General features: G+C 45.1%; 1 pseudogene; it reads right to left on the bottom strand.

Annotated features, from left to right (window-relative positions):
• Positions 1–979: 979 nt before the first annotated feature.
• LOC117521195 lies at positions 980–6,186 on the bottom strand (annotated as a pseudogene).
• Between the last annotated feature and the right edge of the window lie 11,852 nt (positions 6,187–18,038).

The raw sequence follows: 18,038 nt of genomic DNA, 5'->3' as shown, positions 1-18,038 counted from the left end.
CAGTACGGTAGAGCGAATGCAACACCGCCCCTGCTGCGTATACTTTCAATTTTGAGTTTTTATTTTTGTGATCTTAAAATTATCTGATCTGTGAGTTTTGTGATCTGTTTCACCCAGAGTTCAAATGTCAAAGTGTCTTTGTACTTACAAAACTTTTGTAGATTCTTTGATCACTGGCAGCAGCAGTAGAAGAACCTCATGTGAAGGTACATATTTCTTCAGGTCAAACACGTCCAGATGTTGATCTGAGGACAGTAAGATGAAGGCCAGAGCTGATAAATGAAAACCAGACACAGCACATCGAGAGAGAGGTCTAGAGAACAGGATCTCATAAATCAGAGCTGATAAATGAGGAGAAGAAGACAGATGACGTTCAAAGAGACTTCCTGAGCTCAGGGACCATTGGATCTGATCCACGAGAGAACGATCCTTCAATTCATTCAGACAGTGGATCAGATTGATGTTTCTCTCTGCAGACGGTTTCTCATTGAGCTTCTTCTTGATGTACTTGACTGTTTCCTGATTGGTCCCTGAGATTTTGTCCGTCTGTGTCATCAGGCCTCGTAGGAGAGTCTGACTGGTCTGCAGGGAAAGACCCAGAAGGAAGCGCAGGAACAAGTCCAGGTGTCCATTTGGACTCTGTAAGGCCTCATCCACAACACTCTAATGGAGATGTGTTAGTTTAGGTTTAAACAATTTAGTCCACAAGGATGTTGTTTGTTCTTTGGACATCAGATTGACTCCAGTCTGGATGAAGGTCAGATGGACATAAAGAGCAGCCAGAAACTCCTGAAGACTCAGATGGATGAAGCAGAAGACCTTGTCCTGGTAGAGTCTCTCTCCTCTTTAAAGATCTGTGTAAGACTCCTGAGTACACTGAGGCTGCTCTGATATCGATGCCACACTCTGTCAGGTCCTCTTCATAGAAGATCAGGTTCCCTTTCTGCAGCTGCTCAAAAGCCAGTTTTCCCGAGAACAATCATCTTCCTGTTTCTGGATTCCACAGTGGATCTGTCTCAGCTCCTCCATCATACTTGACCTTCTTCACTCTGGACTGAACCACCAGGAAGTAGATGTACATCTCAGTCAGGGTCTCTGGCAGCTCTGGTGTGTCTCTGGTGTCCAACACATCCTCCAGAACTGTAGCAGTGATCCAGCAGAAGACTGGGATGTGACACATGATGTGGAGGCTTCGTGATGTCTTCACGTGGGAGATGATTCTTCTGGACTGCTCCTCATCTCTGAATCTCTTCCTGAAGTACTCCTCCTTCTGAGGGTCAGTGAAGCCTCTGACCTCTGTCACCATGTCCACACACTCAGGGGGATCTGATTGGCTGCTGCAGGTCGTGTGGTGATCCAGAGGCAGCAGAGGGAAACAGGTTCCTCCTGATGAGGTTTGTCAGCAGAACATCCACTGAGCTTCGACTCTGACATCAGTCAGGATGTCATTGCTGTGGAAGTCCAGAGGGAGGCGACACTCATCCAGACCATCCAGATGATCAAGACCTGGAAGTGCTGGAAGCTGCAGATTCCTGCTTCTTTGGTTTCAGGAAAGAAGTGATGAACAAGTTCCACCAAGCTGAACCTTCTCTTTCAGCACATTCAGCTCTCTGAAAGTGAATGGAAATATGAAGTGGAAGTCCTGGTTGGTTCGTCCTTCAGCCCAGTCCAGAGTCCAGTTCTGTGTTAAGACTGTTTTCCCGATGCCGGCCACGCCCTTTGTCAGCACTGTTCTGATTGGTGGCTGAGTGTCAGCTGAGGCTTTAAAGATGTCTTCACATGTGATGGTTCTTGTGGTGTGTCTGTTTTCCTGGATGCTGCTTCAATCTGTCTGACCTCATGTTCCTGGTTGACCTCTGAAGCCCCCCCTCTGTGATGTAGAGCTCTGTGTAGATCTCCTTCAGAAGAGTCGTCTTTCCTGCTTTAGAGATCCCCTCAAACACACACTCAAACTTCTGTTCACCTTAGATTTGAATTTACGAAGACAAACTTCAGCAGAGTTCCTGAAAGAACAAACAGCACAGATCAGTTATGAATGATGACATCACTTCCTGTTTTCTTAATTCACACATGAATATATTTCAAACAGACAAACATCACGTGTCATTTAGCGTCTGTGTGAAATGTGGACAGAAGTCCTCTTACTGCTCTGCAGACAGTCAGCCAGCTCCTCATAATTCATCCTCCTCATGAAGGCCACTGCGAGGTCCAGGAAAACCAGTCGGATGCTCCTCTGCTCCTCATCCTCACTCTGACTCTCCAAGTATTCTGCATCATTTGTCAGGAGAAACTTCTGGATCATCATCAGCTCATCTTTAAGAAATGTCACCATGTTCTCTTCAATGTTCTGCTGCAGAACATCGACATGGACGAGAAACTGATCAATTTGATACAAGTGTGGATTTTGTCTCCACATTATTTTCACTGTGAGATTCTCTGGATTTTTCTTCATAAAAATTCAGTTCAATAAAAACTGAAAAGTTAAATCCTTTAAATCATTTTTCTGAAAGGTCAACATCAGAATTTATAAAAAAAAAAATCATAAAAAGTATCATTTAAAACAATAATAATAACAGTAGGTCTGTCAGTGTTGATGAATCCACGAATGATACACTGATGAACATGAATGAGAGAATAACATCATCAAAGTGTTTGTTGTGGCAGCATGGAGACATTATGAACCATCTGCCAATGAGGACATCAGATGGACGTCAACAGACCGTAAACATGTGGTTCAGGCCTCTTTGATGCTCCTGAGCAGGAACCCTGAGAACCTCTGAGCTCTGCAGCTTCACTCTGTGGATCAATCAGAAACAGTTTACTCACATCAACCTACATCGTTGGTCTGAACACTCAAACTGGTTTTCATGGTCTTCTTGTTGGACCCCTGAGAGTCCCACAGTGGGCTTGACTGCCTGTCCACACAGGCCACACTGACATTGTTGGTTGTGTTTCCCTTCCACAGTCTTGTCAGCATTATTCATCATAAAAGGCAGCGGAAGTGATCAGAGCACCGCGGCTAAACGAGTTGCGAGCTGATGCTTTCACTGTGTGTCGGACATTTCAAGGCGTCACAGAATTTCGCTGAGTTTCTGCTTAAAACTGACTTTAGAATGATTTAAGACGTTTTACCTTTATCATCTGATGGTTAAAATCACATTAATCCATTTGATCACTTTGGGTCAGCCGAGCTGCTGTGGTCCGAAATGATGCATGCGCAGATGCAAAAGGCGGACCAATTTTTAGGGGCAGACCATTCAGTCTGCAACACCGGAGTTATTAATTGACGGTTTGTAGCAGGCTTCATGTTGAACTCTGCTTCAGTGTCAGTAGGACTTGAATGAGTGACGTCGCAGAGGGTGGTTTCTATGGAAACAGGAGGATCAAAGTACAAAGACACTTACACTTCCTCAGACCTGGTCTCAGCCATCGGACTCCACCAGGATCCACCCTGAAAGGAGGAGGGAGTGGAGCAACACTGGTCTTTAACCATGGAAACATCAACATGACATTGATCTCATCCACACACTTTAGTTCTCTCTTCTAACACACTCATCACTCCAAATGGATCATGATTATTGCTCACCTCTAACTGTGATGATCAGCAGCAAACAACAACTTTTGGCTTTTTCAGGTATGAAGATTCTGGTGAAAATCTGCTGAAGTTGATTTAACCAATCAGGGCTCACCAACCCTGCTGCTGGAGGTCACCTGACTCTGCAGGCTCTGCCCACTGCTTATTAAGTCAGGTGTGTTCAGCCAATCAGCTGCAGGCGTTACATGTCTCCTCATATTGGAGCAGATCCTCCAGAACTAAAACTACGTTTCAAAGATCATCAAGAACTAAATTTAAACTTATTTGCCGCAGTTTTTATTTTTAAAAAATCCTGTTTTAAATTTTGTGCTTTTCCATTCCAGTTGGTGCAGAATGATGTCCACATTGATTTGGACCAATCAGCATGCAGTATTAGTGAGTGATCCCTTCGTAAGATGGCGGTGTCCACAAGTCTGATAGGAAACACCAGACTGGACTCATCAGCTGTGGCTGCAGCAGGTCCACACGGAGAACATGCAGGCAGCAGGTGATCTCCAGGAGCAGGTTGGTGACTCCTGCTTCAGAGAAATGAAGCTTTTTGTCTCCATTCCTCTTTGAAACATGTGACTCTGAACAGACTGACAGTGAAAATGATCGACGACTGTTTTTGTTCGTCTTTGCACCAGAATGTGTGAACGACTAACAAATGATTTCCTCAAACACTTGAGCAGAACATACACACATGTATGTTAGAGGTCAGCTGACTCATCAGCTGGCTCTCTGTCACGTGTTCATGTCAAAAAGGAACGAGTCGGCACAGAGAGTTGCTGAGTCGTTTTTTTTTGTCAATTGTGAGGTGTTTGAGATCAGCTGGTTGTGTCAGGTCCACAGGAACCACACGGAGCTTCCTCCACCAGACCCAGTCCAATACCTGAGAGAGTCCAGAGTTGGATCCAGCAGCTTGACTGAGTCTCCTGGATGTTGTAGCTCAGGTCCAGCTCTCTGAGATGGGAGGGTTGGTGATCAACAACCTGACAGCCTGCAGACAACAAACCAGCAGACAATATGAGGACAGTGTCAGGACGTCCCCACTTTGCAGCAGCACGGACACACTGATGTCTGCTGCAGGATGAGCTCATGACTGTGCTTCAAACACTGAGATCATCAACACTCACACACATGACAGGGAACAAAGCTGCAGCTTCACTCTGATTTATGGAGCTGCTGCAAACATGGATGAGTCCTGACCTCCAGGTGACAGTGTGGACTCTCCAGTCCAGCGAGACAGCAGCTTCACTCCTGAATCCTGCAGATCGTTGTTACTCAGGTCCAGTTCTCTCAGACTGGAGGACTGAGAGCTGAGAACTGAGCTCAGAACTTCACAGCTTCTCTCTGACAGATCACACAAACTCAGCCTGAAGACAAAATAAACAAGAAACAGATTTGTGTCGTCATGCAAGGATCAGATCGTTCTGCACCTCAGACAGGATCCAGAAACCAGCTTTGGACACAAAATGTTTTTATTCAGTCCAACATGATTCTTCAGTGGAGTAGATGTTAGAATCATATGCGTGAAATTGATTCTCAAATGTCAATCATCCTATTTATAAAATGTTGGAATTCGGCTGCTGCCAACCATTAAACTTTTCACCTTCCTGATGGAACCTGTTTCTACTTTTACTCAGGTCCTTCTTAAAGGCATAATATACTTTGATTTCAGAACATTTGCCATCAGCCTTCACTTCACCTGGTCTGTTACAAAACCTGGGAGGAGACGGCGCGCAGCTTGATGACCAAACAAGACTGTGGTAATGTGACACACCCAGGACAAGAAGCACCGAGCAACAAGTTCTGACTGCATGTGGACAGTTGGACTTGGAATCTAAAAACACCCACAGAAGAACTGCGTGAATGTGTGATTGTTTGTACTCAGCAAAATCTCTGCTTTTATCTTCACAGTGCGTCAGCACATTAAAGACTCTGCTGAAAGCAGACTCATTCTGTTGTTTCATAACGTGCCAAGAATAAATCCACATCAGTGATTCCTGTGGATCGTGGCAGCTCACCTAAAATCTCACCACTATTTCCATTTGAACGTGCACTGTGCAGCGGTGTGTTGGAGCACACGAGCACTCAAAGTGCATTGAAAAGGAAACCAGATGAGAACCGAGAAAACTCCCAGGACGCTGTACTCCACCTTAAAGACAGAATTGTGAAATGAGCATCCACCTGCACATGTACGAGCTGGAGGTGTGCGCAGTCTTGGACAGTGGGGCGTGGAGGAGCGTGTTGCCCCTTCATCATTACAACGCCATTCATCCAGAGATGAGGCCTCCGCTTCAGTCATCCACCGTTGAGACCTTGGTCGTGTGGGACTCTGAGACGTACCAGTACTTGGCGAAGCCAAAGTACCTGTCAGCGTCAACAACCGTCAAGTCGAAGTGGACTTTCTAGTGGCGGACATTGCGGGTCATGAAGTGCTGCTTGGTCACCCCTTCCTCACCCAAGCAGAGGCCCATCTGGATTTTGGTAAGCACCGCATAGTGCCCTACTTTCACCATGAGACCATCCCAAAGTCGCACGCTGTGAGAGTAGCCAGAACTGTTGTGGTTGAGCCTGGACAAGAGTACCTCGTCAAGGGCACTGTGCATTGTAACAAAGCTGCTCAGGGAGACATGATGCTTAGCCCCACAAAAGGTTTGTTGAGAAGCATAAAGTACTCATTGCCAGAGCCCTAGTTGACACTAAGCCACTAGTGTTGTTCCACTACGCCTCTTTAACCCGGGGCAACAAGGCTGTGACTATAAAGAAGGTGCTATTGCAGGCCTCCTCCAACCGGCTGAAATTGTGCCGCCACCCCATGTCCCCATGGCGGCAGACTGTCCAGCCAGCTCCCCGGCAGTGCCGGAGCACCTCCAAGAACTTTATGCTCAGAGCTCCGTTGACCTTAATGACTGTGGAAAAACTTGAACTGTCTAACCTGTTATGTGCATATGGAAGTGTCTTTTCCAGGGGACCTGGTGACTTGGGCTGGACCAGCCTTGTGCAGCACAATATCATCACCCGGCCTGGGGCTCCAGTGAAGCAACAACCTCGTGGGATGGCTGGGGGCAAGCAGCAGGATGCAGACCAGCAGATCCATGAGAGCCTCCAAAGCGGCCTTGCCTCCCACAGCCACAGCAGTTGGGCCTCACCGATCGTTATGGTTCGTAAAAAGGATGGTACGTACCGCCTGTGCGTTGATTACAGGGCCCTCAACGCCCGCACCATCACCGACGCATACCCGCTGCCCCGCATCCAAGACACCCTGGACACACTTGCCAAATGGTTCAGCACCCTGGATCTTGCCTCAGGCTACTGGCAAGTCGAACTAACACCCAGAGCCCGGCGTGCTGCTGCCTTCTGTACGCGAAATGGACTATTTGAATGGAATGTCATCCCATTTGGCTTATGCAACGTGCCGGCGACGTTTCAGCGCCTCATGGACCGCGTCCTAGCTGGCATGCAGTGGGAGACCTGCCTCGTCTATCTGGACGACATCATCGTGCTGGCCAAAGGCGTGCCCCAGATGCTGCAGAGGTTGCACCAAGTGTTCCAGAGACTTAAACAAGTAAACCTCAAACTAAAGCCAACCAAATGCTGCCTATTTCGCCGCCAAGTCACCTATCTAGGTCACATTGTGTCTGAGCGTGGTGTAGCCACCGACCCCAATAAGGTCCACAAAGTCCAAACTTGGCCTACTCCCACGTCTGTCCAGGAGGTCAGACGTTTCAGTGGCACGCGGAACACCAAGAAGCCTTTGACACACTCAAACACCGCCTTACCACCTTGACACCGACGCTAGTGACGCAGGCATCGGCGCCATCCTATCACAAATGTAAGATGGCGCTGAACGTGTCTTGGCTTACGGCAGCCGCAAACTCTCTAAGACCTGAACAGAACTATTGCACTACAAGACGTGAGCTGCTTGCCATTGTAGATTTCATGTCACATTTCCGTCAGTATCTGCTTGGGCGCTCCTTCAAGGTGCGTACTGACCACAGCAGTCTCCGTTGGCTAACCAAAATGAAAGAGCCAGAAGGTCAGTTAGCCCGGTGGCTTGAGAAGCTGGCGGAGTACGAGTTTGACATCCTTCACCGCCCAGGTCGTTTACCACACTAATGCTGACAGCCTTTCTCGCAGGCCCTGCCGCCAATCCTGCCCTTGTAGCCTGCAGGAGCCCTCCTCACAGCAAATACTAAAAGTCACCAAGCGATTCAGTGGGATTTGGACTGCAACACCAGCTCCCTGTCATTGAGTCCGGTCAGGGTAGTGGCATGCCCTACAACCGCAGCCTTGAGTCCGGTGGGGGTAAGCGAAAACATTACTGCCACTGACACTTTAAAACAAACAGAGACAATCTATGTGACTGATACAAACGAGACTACACTGTTTCCCGGCTGGACCATGGATGAGTTGCGCCAGGCCCAAGCATCTGATCCAGACATTTCCCCTGTCAGATCCTGGTTAGAGGCTAGCAGTGTGCACTCCCCTTGGACTACCGTCGCCCCATGCAGCCCAGCCACCAAAACCTACTGGAGTCAATGGAAAAAGACTATACTTCCAACATGGAGTCCTGGTTCGTCGTTTTTATTGTTTGGACGACACACAGTTCTATCCACAATTGTCCTGCCACGCAAAATGCAACCCGATGTTATGCGCCAATTACATGAGGGGCCAGTAGGTGGACATTTTGGTATTGAACGGACTGTGGCCAGACTTCAAACCTGATACTACTGGTACCACATGAGGGAAGATGTCGCCCTCTGGTGCCAGACTTGTACAAACTGTGCGTGCAGAGCCCGACCCCACAAAACCCCTCAAGCGCCGATGGGAACTGTCAGGGTTGGAGCCCCCATGGAGCGCATTGCACTGGACATTATGGGCCCACTTAATGAGACAGAACGCAAAAACTGTTATGTGCTTGTCAGGAATACTTCACTAAATGGACTGAAGCTTTCGCCATCCCTGATGAAAAAGCTGTGACAGTGGCACAGGTCATTGCAACCGAATGGGTGTGTCGTTTCGGAATGCCTCACTCGCTACACAGCGACCAAGGACGCAATTTTGAATCTGAGGTTTTTCAGGAAATGTGCCGTCTGTTTGGCATTGAGAAAACCCACACGACACCTTTCAGACCACAGTCTGACAGCCAAGTTGAACGTTTCAATGCCACTCTACAAAAGATTCTGGCCTCCATTGCGGAACGTTGTCACTGGGATTGGGACTTGATGATCCCATATGCAGTTATGGCCTACAGAGCAACCAAGCACAGTTCTACTGGCTTCACCCCTAACTACATGATGTTCGGACGTGAAATAAATGAGCCTGTGGACCTGGTTGCTGGTTTGCCCCCGGACTCTGATTGTGCACTTTCAGCCCCAGAGTTTGTATAACAATTGCGTGAGCGGCTGGAACTGGCTCACAGCATCACTCGTGAAGCCCTGGGTGAGTCAGTCACACGTGCTAAAAGACAATGACAAAAATGCTTGCCACGCTCAGTATAAAGTCGGAGATGCTGTGTGGTATCTGATCAAAGGAACTCGTCATGTCAGAAACAAAGTCAAAACGTTTCTCCCCTCCTATGAAGGACCCTTCTTTGTCATGGGACAGCTGGACGATCTGGTCTACAGGATCCAAAAGAGCCCAACAGCCAAAGTCAAAGTCGTCCACCATGACCAACTGAAACACTACCGCAGCCGCGAGCCCCTGGACAACACTTGGGTACTGGACCAAGCCCAGAACTGGACACCTTCTGAGATCAGCCACCAGCCTTGGATGAAGACCCAGCATTCCAGGACCTCGGCCTGCACCACCTCTACTCTACTGCCTCCAGTGATGGCCCCAGCAGCTCTCAGCCATCTACTCCACCTGCCAACGACTCCAATGGCATCGGGTTGCTTCCATCCACTCCTTCCCATGTGATATTTGACCATGGTGGGGGTGCGGTGGAGGAGCCAGACCACCAGAGTCAGTCCGTGTCACATCCTGAACGTCAGCACAGGAGACCAAATCGGTATGGGGACTGGGTCACTGAGTAAGTCACTTTCGAGGTCAGTATTTGCACTAGAGACGTTATAGTTCTGTTGAGACTCGAGTCTTGTTCGCAATGTTTTGCATTTCCGCTACAAAGCACTTTTTCATTGTTAAAAAAAAAAAAAATCTGAGACAATGTTTTATATTCTTGCAGTAACATTTGCATGTATTGTGGTTATAAGACCAGTCAGTTATTCCCGACCATCGTAAAAGTGCAGCTTAATAGGTAATGTACTCTTTTCCTAGCAAGGTCATTGCATTTTCCTATATATATTTCTACTCACTTGTTCACCGTGAAATGAGCTAAAATTTATCACTGCTTAGACACTTGTGCTTACAGTTAAACCTACCTACTTTAATATTTACATTAGAATGTACTGGTTGGACACAGCCATCTCTTCACATATTTAGGCCTACATTAATAGAGATTGTGTGGTAACTTTTCTTTATAATATGGAATGGAATCATTGCTTATTGCCAGTCCATGGTGGGGGTAGTGTTGTGGGATGGGTCTAATGTGTTGTATTTAGCTCAGTCAGTGTGTGTGTGTGTGTGTGAACGTGAGTGAGAGAGAGAGAGAGAGTGTGCGCGTGACGGTGGCGCACGCCGCCGAGAGAGCGAGACTCGGTTGAGTGGCGTGATGCGTGTAGCAGTGTATGTTAATGGAGAAGTTTGGCGATGGCGGTCGGGCAGGTAGCAGGGCTCGTGCTGTAAACAGTATAGTTATAATTAAAGCAGCAAATCTTCAGCACAGTACTGCTTGCTTTGTTTGTGCCGCACCACACTATAGCAGCGCGGAACGTTCGAGGGAGTTAGCCCCGGAGGAAGAGCTGCCTTCGGCCCTGGAGGACGGATCTCCCTGTGTCCCCCAACTAAAAGAGTTAGGAGACTGAAGCAGGAATGGTTAACACCAGGTTAGGAGAACAGCCGATCAATCAATCAATGTCTTGTCTTTCTCTGGATTTATGGCATCTTTGAAGATGTGCAAAATAAAGATGGAGGAAAAAAATGACTTGCTTACTTCTAGTTAGTACTGCAGTAATGCTTGGGTCCTATCTACTAACTGCTTACATACTCAGTATACAGGCTCAGTGCGTGTTTACACACACGACCTTGTTCAAGGGTAGTAGGAGGAGCCTGAAGATAACCACCCTGTTTTTAATGTCAGGAATAAACTCAGACATGGAGACAACATGGAAACTCCACACAGACTGGACCTGGACTTTGGTGGGAATTGAACCTAAGACCTTCTTGCTGTGAGATAAGTAATACCCGCTTCACCACCCTGCCATGTTTCCAGCAGAGACTGAAATCCTTTAGTTCTGGTTCAAACAACATATCTGAGCATTGATGTGAAACTGAATCTGATGAAACAGTTTAGAATTCAGAGAGACGTTTTGAACCATTTGAAGCAGAAACTAAATCCTGACCTGAGAGTCTCCAGGTGACAGTGTGGACTCTCCAGTCCAGCAGACAGCAGCTTCACTCCTGAATCCTGCAGCTGGTTCTGACTCAGGTCCAATTCTGTCAGACTGGAGGACTGAGAGCTGAGAACTGAAGACAGAACTTCACAGCTTCTCTCTGACAGATTACAGCCAGATAACCTGCAGAGACGATTCAAAACAAAGATTTTCAATTTAAAATCAGAGAAATTAAGTCTCTGTTCAAATTAGTGTTGTAACAGATCACAGATGACCCCACCCCACCCCGGTTCAGGTCACATATGAACTGTGATTTAACTCCAAAATTTCCATCACAGTGTGAAATACAGATTTATTGCCCCTGTAAGTTGTTTTTAAAGGAATAACTGAGTAAATCTCAATGCAGAGTTTCAGTGAAACCAAAGTGTGAGCAGAAAAAGCTTTGTGCGTTCACGTGCACGGAGCGACTTCAAAGCAGACAGAGTCTGCCCCCTTGTGGTCGACAGCAGAAAGACTGTGAAGCTCCAAACTTAAAAACACTGAACCATCATGAAGATGAGGGTGGAATTTGAGCACTGATCTCACTGAGATGGTTCAGATCAGTGAGTGTGAACCGTGACATCATCAGCAAAAAAAAAAAAAAAAAAAAAGAGTTCCCGACTGTTGCTGAGTGGTGTTTATCCTGAAAGAGTGACAGAAATAAAATTATTACTGATTTTTACCTCCAAACCAGATGATGGAGACATCCTTTAAAAACTTCAAAGACTTTGAAGTTATAAACTCAGGTATGCTTTTTATTTTGAATTCATTTTTTAATTATGTTGTCAAAGGTGATTTTTATTCACTGTCACTGTTCATGTTAATATTTAATGTAACAAACTTTCAAATTCTTGAATACAAACTGGGCGTCTTGTTTTCATTGTTCTTTAAATTTTTAAGGTCGCCCTCAAATCATGAAATCAAGTTCAAGTTTATTATTATAGCCATTTCAACAATATAATAAAATACAGTTGATAGGAATGTGCTTTGATATGCTCACATACAGTTGTATGCAAAAGTTTGGGCACCTCTGATAATGTTCATGATTTCCCTTTTATGAATCATTATCTGGATCAGAAATTTCAGTTAAATATAGCAGATGAATACACTGATATTTAAGAAGTGAAAGTTTCTAGTATTTACAGAAAGTGTGTAATAATTATTTAAACAAAATTGGGCAGGTGCATAAATTTGGGCACCCTTGTCATTTTATTGATTTTAATAAATTTAGCCCTAATTATTGGAACACAAAATTTGTTTGGTAAGCTCACTGACCTTTGACCTCCTTACACAGGTGAATCCAATCATGAGAAAGGGTATTTAAGGTGGCCATTTACAAATGTTTCCCCTCTGCATCTCTTCTCATGAGTGGCAACATGGAAGCCTCTAAACAACTCTCAAATGACCAGAAAACAAAGACTGTTCAACATGGTTTAGGGGAAGGATACAAAAAGCTATCTCAGAGATTTCAGCTGTCAGTTTCCACTGTGAGGAACATAGTGAGGAAATGGAAGACCACAGGCACAGTACTAGTTAAGGCCCAAAGTGGCAGGCCAAGAAAAATCTCAGATAAGCTGAAGCGAAGGATGGTGAGAACAATCATAGTCAACCCACAGACCTGCTCCAAAGACCTACAACATGATCTTACTGCAGATAATGTCTCTGTGCATCGTTCAACTATACAGCACACTTTGCACAAGGAAATGCTGCAATGCAGCGGAAGCCTTTTCTGCTTACACGCCACAAACAAAGTCGCTTGAGTATGCTAAAGCACATCTGGACAAGCCATCTTCATTTTGAAATAAGGTGAGGTCGACTGATGAAACTAAAATTGAGTTATTTGGACATTACAAGGGGCGGTATGCATGGCTGAAAAAGAACACAGCATTCCAAGAAAAACACTTGCTACCTATAGTAAAATTTGGAGGTTGTTCCATCATGCTGTGGGGCTGTGTGGCCAGTGCAGGTACTGGGAATCTTATTAAAGTTGAGGGTCACATGGATTCCAGTCATTATCAGCAGATTCTTGAGAACAATGAATCAGTGACAAAGTTGAAGTGGGGCCAGATCTTTCAGCAAGACAATGACCCTAAACACTGCTCAAAATCTACTAAGGCATTCATGCAGAGGAACAAGTACAACTTTCTAGAATGGCCATCTCAGTCCCCAGACCTGAATATTATTGAAAATCTGTGGTGTGATTTTAAGCAGGTTGTCCATGCTCGGAAACCAACAAACCTGAGATGTTTTGTAAAGAAGAATGGTCCAAAATACCTTCAACCAGAATCCAGACTCTCATTGGAAGCTATAGGAAGTGTTTAGAGGCTGTTATTTATGCAAAAGGAGGATCTACTAAATATTGATGTATTTTTTGTGTTGGGGCGCGCAAATGTATGTACCTGCCTAATTTTGTTTAAAGAATTATTGCACACTTTCTGTAAATCCTATAAACTTCATTTCACTTCTCAAATATTGCTGTTTGTCTGCTATATGATATATTTATCTGAAACTTATGATCCAGCCAACCAATGATTTATAAAGGAAAATTATGAAAATTATCAGGGGGGCCCAAACTTTTACATACAACTATAACTCACACCACAATAACAACACAACATATACAAGACAAGAAGCGAAAAAGACACAAACAACAAAAAATCCAACACTAATACACATAGAAAAAGTGCATGGTTACAGAGAATAGCAGCAGTGAGGTTCAGTGGTGCAAAAAGTGCAGAGAGAGGTAGACCATGGTTATGAGGTAAACCATAAAGTGCTCAGTGCATGTTCAGGTGATGAACAGCTTGTGGATAGATACTATCCCTAAAGCGTGATGTTTACATGTGATGCTTCTGTACCTCTTCCTTGATGGTCAGAGGGTGAATAGATAGTGTGCTGGATAATCCAAACATTATAATATCAGTTTATTTTAGAAACGTCACGAAGAGAACGTGTATAATTGGGGGAATCCAGGATGAATATTTTATTTTATTTTTAACGCCGTCTGCAGGAGGATGTGTGCATGCACAGGCGTGAGCTCTTGAAAAGAACGGAAGTTATCTTTGACCTCAGGTGATGTGATTCGCACGCCGATGTCTGCAAATCACTTCAGAGGTTATCTGGGTACAAAAACAGTGTTTTTGGTTTTAAAAACGCTTATTTCTTGTTAGCTTTTATATAATATATGAGAAATAGTTTTGATTTACACAGAAACACAGGTGCTTTGGAACGTTTTCCACCATGTTGGATTAGTAACCAGAGAGACCAGCCAGTGACACAGATTAAAGAAAAGAAAAAAACCAACCAACCCCCCCCCCCCCAAAAAAAAAACTCATGACTGAAAAATTTTCCACAGTCAAATCATAAACTGTTCACCATCTACCTTTTTATAAAAACGCTTTTGTGATCGCGTCCTAGAGTTTAAGGAACGAACAAGATGGAGACAGTTAAAACAGCAAATCATTCTCCTGCTGAACAAGATTATATTTCTCTCAATAACCGTTGCTGCTCTTTTCTCATCATATTATAGAAAGGAAGGAGCAGCGGCTCTACTCCGAGCTCCCCAAGGATGATTGACACCAGCCACCCTGCTGAGGAAGCCCATTTCGGCTGCTTGTATCCATAATCTAGTTCTTTGGATCATGAACCAACCCTCATGACCACAGGTGAGAGTAGGAACAAAGATTGCTCAGTTGATCGAGAGCTTGACCTTTTGGCTCAGCTCCCTTTTCATCACAACAGTACGGGAGAGCAAATGCAATAGCGCCCCTGTGGCACAGATTCTCCGGCCAATCTCACACTCCATTGTCCCCTCACTTGTGAAAAAGACCCCGAGGTACTTGAACTCCTTCACTTCACTTGGGGCAAGACCTCATTCCCTACCCGGAGTAGGTAATCCATCAGTTTCCTGCTGAGAACCACAGCCTCAGATTTAGAGGTGCTGATCCTCATCCCAGCCACTTCACACTTGGCTGCGAACCGATCCAGTGAGTGTTGGAGGTCACAGGCTGATGAAGCCAACAGGACCACATCATCTGCAAAAAGCAGTAATGAGACCCTGAGCCCACCAAACTGGAAACCCTCCTCGCCCCGACTTCACCTCGATATCCTGTCCATGAATATCACGAACATGATTCGTGTCAATTAAGGTGCAGCCCTGGCGGAGGCCAACCCCCACTGGAAACGAGTCTGACTTAAGCCGTGGTCACAACCTGCCGTACTTGCACGTGCGTGCAGTCTACTTGCAAAAACGTGGGCTAAATTTGGAGAGCCGTACTTCGTAAGTACTGCCTCAGTATGAATTTAGGAGCACACAGACACGCCGTAGAGGTTTTAGTGCATGCAGAACTTTCGCTGCGGTCAGGCTGCGGATTCACCAGCAGTACAGATGACGCACGTTGTGAGTACTGCCTCAGTACGGATTAAAAGCAGCACATTTTCATTCAATTACTATTGAATTAACCAAATCCGTACGTAGGCAGTACGGATTACGGCACTCACCACATACTATGGAGGCCGACAGACTTGCATGCACGACGCAGCTTCTCACTTGAACTTGGACTTTATTTCCAAACGTCAGCAACACACACTCCACAGCTTCAGCCTGTTAACTACCTGTAACTTTTCGAGGCAAGTAAACACTCGTACAACTGACTGCTGCAGGCTGGACATGCTCATGCATCACCGACGCCAAAAAACACCTGCCGCTCCGGTCCTGCTCATAAAAAAGAAAAGCGACCCCACACACACACACACACTGCTTTATTGTCAACTCTCTTTATCATTACACTCCTAGAGACGTGCGTTGAACGTACTCCCTCCCTCCTCTTGCTACTGCCTCCATACGTTTTCACAAAAACGTAGTGGCCGTGGCATCTGCAGAAAACGTACGGTGAAAAAAAACGCACGGTGGGTTGTGACCGGGACTTTACTGCCGAGCACCCGAACACAGCTCTCGTTTTACGAGTACAGAGATTGGATGGTCGTGAGAAGGAACCCCTCACTCCATACTCCCACTGCACCTCCCACAGTATCTCGCGGGTACCCGATCATATGCCTTCTGACTGAAGTTATGACTTTAAAGACTAAATGAAATTATAGTTGTGACAAAGAAAATTAATGTAAACCTTAAATCTCAAAAAGAGTTTTTGTGATCTGATCTGTGTCCATCCTACAGAGTCTGCTGCAGTCCATTATTATTTCTTATTGATGTGAATGATTTGTCAAATGTTTGCAGATGATACAAACCTGATTCTTTCTCATTCAGATTCCAGTGTCCTGGTGAAGAGGCTAATGTCAGCTTAGCAGCCTGGACCACATGGTTTAAATTAAATAAATCATCTCTGAATGTTAAAAATAAAATCTTATTTTATGATGTCTGGAGGTAAAAAGTCAAATTCAAACTGAGTGGACTGAGTTGTCTGGAGTTACGTGGACTCGATTCTTGAGAACAGTTGTTGATGTGAAGTGAAATTGGAGAGAAGCAGCAGACCAGGTTAGAACAGCCAATCAATCAATCAATGTGGATAATAATGAGGGTCAGTCATCTGGTCTCCAGAAGAGGAAAAACTACTTGCTTACTTCAAGTTAGTGCTGCAGTAGTGGTTTGGTCGTATCTACGAACTGACTACATACTCAGTATTCAAGCTCAGTATGGGTTTACGCACACTACCTTGTTCAAGGGCAGTGGGAGGAGTCTGAAGATAACCAACCTGTTTTTAATCTCAGGATTAAACTAACAGACACAGAGACGACATGGAAACGCCACACAGAGTGGACCTGGACGTTAGTGGGAATTGATACCCACTGCACCACCCTGACGTGTTTCCAGCAGACACTGAAATCCTTTAGTTCTGGTTCAAATGACATATCTGAGCATTGATGTGAAACTGAATCTGATGAAACAGTTTAGAATTCAGAGAGACGTTTTAAACTATTTGAAGCAGAAACTAAATCCTGACTTGAGAGTCTCCAGGTGACAGTGTGGACTCTCCAGTCCAGCAGACAGCAGCTTCACTCCTGAATCCTGCAGCTGGTTCTGACTCAGGTCCAATTCTGTCAGACTGGAGGACTGAGAACTGAAGACAGAACTTCACAGCTTCTCTCTGACAGATTACAGCCAGATAACCTGCAGAGACGATTCAAAACAAAGATTTTCAATTTAAAATCAGAGAAATTAAGTCTCTGTTCAAATTAGTGTTGTAACAGATCACAGATGACACCCCCCCCCCCCCCCCCAACCCCGGTTCAGCTCACATATGAACTGTGATTTAACTCCAAAGTTTCCATCACAGTGTGAAATACAGATTTATTGTCCCTGTAAGTTGTTTTTAAAGGAATAACTGAGTAAATCTCAACGCAGAGTTTCAGTGAAACCAAAGTGTGAGCAGAAAAAGCTTTGTGCGTTCACGTGCACGAAGCGAGTTCAAAGAAGACAGAGTCTGCCCCCTTGTGGTTGACAGCAGACAGACTGTGAAGCTCCAAACTTAATAAAAACACTGAAACATCAGGACGATGAGGATGGAATGTGAGCGCTGATCTCACTGAGATGGTTCACATCAGTGAGCGTGAGCCGTGACATCATCAGCAAAAAAAAAAAAAAAACTATTCCCAACTGTTGCTGAGTGGTGTTTATCCTGAAAGAGTGACAGAAATAAAAGGTATTATTCTGATTTTTACCTTCTTCCCAGATGACTGAGACACCCTTATGTACAAAAAGAATTTGAAGTTAGAAACTCAGGTCTATTTTTATTTTAAATTCTCTTTATGTTGTCAAAGGTGATTTTTTTTTTAATTCACTGTCCCTGTTCATGTTGGAATTTAATGTAACAATTTCACTGTTTCAAATTATTTAAAACTGTCTTGTTTTCATCATTCTTTAAATGGCAGTGTGGTGGCTTAGTGGTTGGCACTGTTGCCTCACAGCTAGTAGGTCATGGGATCGATTCCCACCTGCAACCTTTCTGTGT

The sequence above is a fragment of the Thalassophryne amazonica genome, chromosome 12 (genome assembly GCF_902500255.1).
Source record: "Thalassophryne amazonica chromosome 12, fThaAma1.1, whole genome shotgun sequence".
Taxonomy (NCBI): Eukaryota; Metazoa; Chordata; class Actinopteri; order Batrachoidiformes; family Batrachoididae; genus Thalassophryne; species Thalassophryne amazonica.
The sequence above is the reverse complement of the archived record's forward strand: the minus strand, read 5'-3'. Positions and strand labels throughout refer to the sequence as shown.